Genomic DNA, 5,449 nt, shown 5'->3' with positions numbered 1-5,449 from the left:
ACTCAAAATAATTTTGGAACAAAGATTGACATACCTAAAAGGAAAGAAGGGTTTTAATCTAAGATCCATGGATCTCTATGTCAAAAGTGTCCATGGATTGGCTTTTAAGAGGTCTGTGAATCCCTAAAACTGTGTAAAATTGGGGGAATATAAGTGTCTTTTTCTGAAGAGTGTAGCTAGCTTTCATTACATTCTCACAGTAGACTAGTTTGACAAGCCACCATTTGCCTTTGTTGTTTGCCAGCTTTTTCTGTTTCAGATTATTCTAATTGTCTGATTACAGCGTGGTGGTTTTTTTTTTTTTTTTTCCAGAATAATAGAAGTTTGTAAAATGAACAAATATATTTAAAGGTCTCTCTCCTTATTTTCTTATTAACTTAAAAACATTGTCTATTGGTGATAACATTGTCTTTCATTCTACATTTTACTTGTTAGAGCTGGAAAGTGAGTTCTTATTCACTCTGAAATGTCTTAAAAGCTGCACTTCCTCCTTGGTTTGATTTTCTGATTCTGTGCTTAAAAGTCAGTGCTGCTTTGTCATATTCCTTATTATCTATACAATCTAATTTCCATTTTTCAGTGGAATTTTCTCTTATCTATCATTTGCTAGTACAGCTGAAACCCAGGTTATATGAGTAATACAACCTTTGACAAAAAAAGAAAGGAAATGAAACTATGCAATTTGAGCTTAGTAACTGAAAGCTTCACAATTGCAGGCAAGATTTAGAACTTACAAAATATTACTCTAAAATTTACATATTTATCAAAAACTGGTACACGTCAGTTGCAACTTGAGGGAATGACACATTGTATTTATATCTGCACACTGTTGGTTAGCTCATTTAATACATTGTCCATATAATGGACTGTCACTGGCTCCCTCAGGTTGTCTTCAAAGAGAAGATGACAATATTTGGTGTCTGATCCTCCTAAGAAAAGTGACTTAGTCAATATGTGTGCATGCGTGCTGAGTTGCTTTAGTTGTGTCTCTGCAACCCTATGGACTGTAGCCCTTCAGGCTCCTCTGTCCATGGGATTCTGGAGTAGGTTGCCATTTCCTTCTCCAAGGGATCTTCTCAACCCAGGTCTGAACCCGCATCTCTTACATCTTCTTCATTGGCAGGTGGGTTCTTTACCACTAGCGCCACCTTAAGACTCTTGATAGCAAAAACCACATCTACCTTTAATTGGACTATGCACAGAGAGAGAATTCATAAGCTCAAGCAACTAAAAAGTCTAGGAATCAATCTCTAGATTTAGACCCAGCTGAACCAGAGTCCCACACTATCAGGCCCTCTCTCCATCTGACTATTGCATCTCAGCAAGCCCCACACATGTGGGGATCCTGGTAGATCAAGACTTACGTTTCCGTATAGCCAGGACTCCCAGGCAAGGTTTCACTTCCTCAATAAGTCCAACGGAAGCTCTTGCAGGAATTAAGGGTGTCTTGTCCATCCTGCCTACACATGGCTTGTGAATGGGGATGCTCTAACCAATCTGCATGGGCTGAATATGGGAGAGACTGGATTTCCCTTGTCACTCAACGTACATTTTCCCCAACTGCCCACACAGAATTCTAATTACTCAGAAAGAACAGAGATCCTTTGATCTTAGGAAGAGCTTGCTCTTATCCTGACTTCTGGGGTTAATTATGATTAAAAATGTCATTCCTTTAGCCCTATTATTGGTCTAGGAGTTGCCATGTTATCCAGTTCCAACCAATGAGAAATAAGCAGAAGCAAGCTGGGCGGAGCATTTTGGAAAGATTTGCTTTTCTGGAAAAAAGAGCTGGCATGATTCTTTTGCTCCTTTGCCCTTTACCCTTCTTTCTTCTTGGATTATGGATGCAATGCCAGGGAGGCAGCAACCATTTTGTGACTGTGAGAACAGCAATATGAGAATGCATACAAATACCCACTAAGGGTGATAAGCCAGAAAAATAGAAATTTCCTGAGTCCTTGGTAGCTCCAGTGAACCCATGGATTACCCCTGACTGTCAATCTCCAGACTTACTGTATGACACAAGAAACCCTTGTTTGTTTAAGCTACTGTTAGGTATATTTCCAATTACTTGTAATCAAACACAATTCTAACTGTTGCAGATGCTATGACCAGAAAAATAAATAGATGCTGGGCAGATAAAAATAATGAATTTTCACCAGAGATACTGAGACAGTGATAACCCAAGGCTGGACTTTTCCCTTTCTTCAAACAGGTAAGAGGAAATCACTTCCTAAATGAAAAAAAGAGCAAGAAGAGGTAGAAAGACAATGCAGAAAGGAATATGGAAGGACCTCTCAGACTAATTTAGTCTTCCTTCCTTCTTCACTGAGAGCAGATAGGGTGACCTACAGTGAATTATAGTTTCCTCCTATGAAAAATGGGGACAGTGACTTCTACCTTTAGAACTAGGGTTTTTTTTTTTAATTCCATACTTGCTTTTCAAGAGAGTTTATTAAAGCATAATGTAATATATATCACTAGTTAAAGAGGTGGTTCTTGTACCCATGAATCAGTGCAACTTGAACTTTTACACCTAGAAACCACACTCTTGATCACTAGTTACCAGCAGGAAACCTACAATATATGTCCTAACCACTATGCATACTCAAGAGATAACACCTACCAGATGCTAAGTGTCAACTTCCCACACGATATCATCTTCATTCCAGGTTGGGATTTTTGTTGTTTTTTCTTCCAATTTATCCCCGGCATATATAATAATTCTTAGTGTATACTGAGCACTCAATAAATATTTGTTGAACAGTTGAATGAATCTCTTACCTCATTAGGTTCTAGACTTTCTTCCTATTTGACCTTCCTATTTCCCTAAGTGTGCTGAAATCTGTTCATTCCCTGAGGTTCACAGGAGGCGTAAAATTGTGAAATAAAGGGAAGGATGCCTGCTAACTTGAGTCACTTCAAGAGAAGTGGTGACACATTGAAGTGACACAGATGCCAGTTCAGCCCAGGTCATGTCAAAGGGACATAAGCCAAAGATTCAGTCATTCTGAATTGCCACATCTTTTAAAAACAGCACAATAATAATAGCCTGCCACTGTGCTAATGGCATTAAAGATATGATCTCATTTACTCTTTCCAACAATCCTCAAGGACAAGTACAGTGCATCCAGGAGTGCTCAGTTGTGTCCGACACTTTGCAAACCCATGGACTGTAGCCCACCAGGCTCCTCTGTCCATGGGATTTCCCAGGCAAGAACACTGGAGTAGGTTGCCAATTCCTGCTCCAGGGGATCTTCCCCACCCAGGAATCCAACCCCTGTCTCCTGAGTCTCCTGCATTAGCGGGCAGATTTTTTACCACTGTGCCACCTGGGAAGCCAAGGTCAGGTATAATCACTCCTATTTACAGATGAAGAAACTGGGATTTAGAGAAGATCCATCACCCAGACAGTGAGTAATGGAGCCAGCATTTAAATTCAAATCTGTCCAACTCCCAGAAAAATACTCTGAATCATTTTGCCACATGACATTATCTGAAAGCCAAAGCCCCTGAATAACAAATATGTCTGTACAGATGGGTCATGAAGTGCAAAACCAGCCAAATCTTCTAATCTTAGAGTAATCTTGGTGTGTAGGAGATAGCCAAGTTCCAAAGTTCATATCATTACTCATAGATGTCCAATACCATTGGTAACAGGCCTCCATTCAAAAAGAGGGACAGATGTTCCCCACTGGCCTGTTATTTATTTTAAATATCACCCCTGTGAATAGCTTTTAGTCACATAATATCATAGTAGGTCATTGGAAATCAATAACATTCTACTTGGTTTTGGTTTATCCAGACATGGCAGGCAATTCAAATTTATTTCATATGATGTTCTTTGAAGAGAAAATGTTATTGAGTAAATTGGTGAGTGTGTCTTTGCCCAAAACCATAATGTTGAAAAAGCACTTCTTATGGTGTATCTGCAGAGAAGGCAATGGCACCCCACTCCAGTGTTCTTGCCTGGAGAATCCCAGGGACGGGGGAGCCTGGTGGGCTGCCATCTATTGGGTCGCACAGAGTCGGACACGATGAAGCGACTTAGCAGCAGCAGCAGCAGCAGCAGCAGCATGGTGTATCTGGGCTTCCCAGGTGGTACAGTGGTAAAGAATCCACCTGTCAATGCAGGAGATGCAGCCTCGATCTCTGGATCAGGAACATCCCCCAGAGAAGGAAATGGCAACCCTCTCCAGTATTCTTGCCTGGGAAATCCCATGGACAGAGGAGCCTGATGGGTTACAAGTCCATGGGGTCTCAAAAGAGTCGGACAATTCAAGGACTAAACGACAACATGGTGTATTTATTTAGAGTACGTTGGAATGATGAGTCATTATACCAAAAGATAAAGAGTCATTGCCCATAAAGTGGTTCAACTTTTCAAGAGCTTTTGTGATGAAAAGTCATTAATTGGGTGATCATTGTAGAACTCTGTACAATGAGCCTGCATGCTTCAAGTCCCCAGTTCAACTGTGGGCCCATGGTCAATCTTGTTTCATCTATCCCCTCTCCCAGTTTTTCCCAGATTATTTTTGAAACAAGTCTAGATCATATTTCATTTATAAGCCAGAATTATTTTTGGAAAAGAAAAATCCTAAGCTTTTAATACGTTACATGCAAATCATGATGGAGTGAAGTTCCACAAGTATTCCCCAATATTACATAAATGTCCTGATAAAAAAAAAGCTTTTCAAAAAAACAAAACAAAACAAAATCTTTCATAATAAGCATTCATAATTTAGGCACAGTTTCAAAGTTCAACTCTTTCATATTAGCTTTGTGACTTTTGGCAAATTATATAACTTTTCTATAAGCCTCTGTTCCTTCATTCAAAAAATGGGGGCTGGGGACTTCCCTGACAGTCCAGTGGTTAAGACTCTGCATTTCCACTGCAGGGGCCACAGGTTTGATCCCTGTTTGGGGAACTAAGATCCTATATGCTGCATGGTACAGCCAAAGAAAGAAAGTGGGAAGGGCTGGTAAAGATATTTCATAATGTTGTACTGAGCAAATAATACGTAATGCACTTGGCACAGGCATAGGCTCATAAATACATAATAAAGGAAACTCTTTTCTTCTTTCAATGTCTGGCACAGAGCAAATGCTCAATAAAGTATTGCTTGCTGCTGCTGCTAAGTCGCTTCAGTCGTGTCCGACTTTGTGCGATCCCAGAGACGGCAGCCCACCAGGCTCCCCCATCCCTGGGATTCTCCAGGCAAGAACACTGGAGTGGGTTGCCATTTCCTTCTCCAATGCATGAAAGTGAAAAGTGAAAGTGAAGTTGCTCAGTCATGTCCGACTCCTAGCGACCCTGCGGACTGCAGCCTACTGGGCTCCTCTAGCCATGGGATTTGCCAGGCAAGAGTACTGCTTCAGTTCAGTTCAGTTGCTCAGTCGTGTCCGACTCTTTGCAACCCCATGAATCACAGCATGCCAGGCATCCCTG

The 5,449-nt window shown here is 40.8% G+C and overlaps 1 non-coding gene across 1 annotated transcript; it reads left to right on the top strand.

Annotated features, from left to right (window-relative positions):
• Positions 1-4,855: 4,855 nt before the first annotated feature.
• On the top strand, positions 4,856-4,928 carry TRNAG-UCC (transfer RNA glycine (anticodon UCC)). The gene has a single exon. It is a non-coding gene; the product is annotated as a tRNA-Gly (tRNA).
• The last annotated feature ends 521 nt before the right edge of the window (positions 4,929-5,449 follow it).

This window comes from Bos javanicus, chromosome 26 (genome assembly GCF_032452875.1).
Source record: "Bos javanicus breed banteng chromosome 26, ARS-OSU_banteng_1.0, whole genome shotgun sequence".
In the NCBI taxonomy this organism is placed as follows: domain Eukaryota; kingdom Metazoa; phylum Chordata; class Mammalia; order Artiodactyla; family Bovidae; genus Bos; species Bos javanicus.
This window is presented reverse-complemented; position numbering and strand designations above follow the sequence as displayed.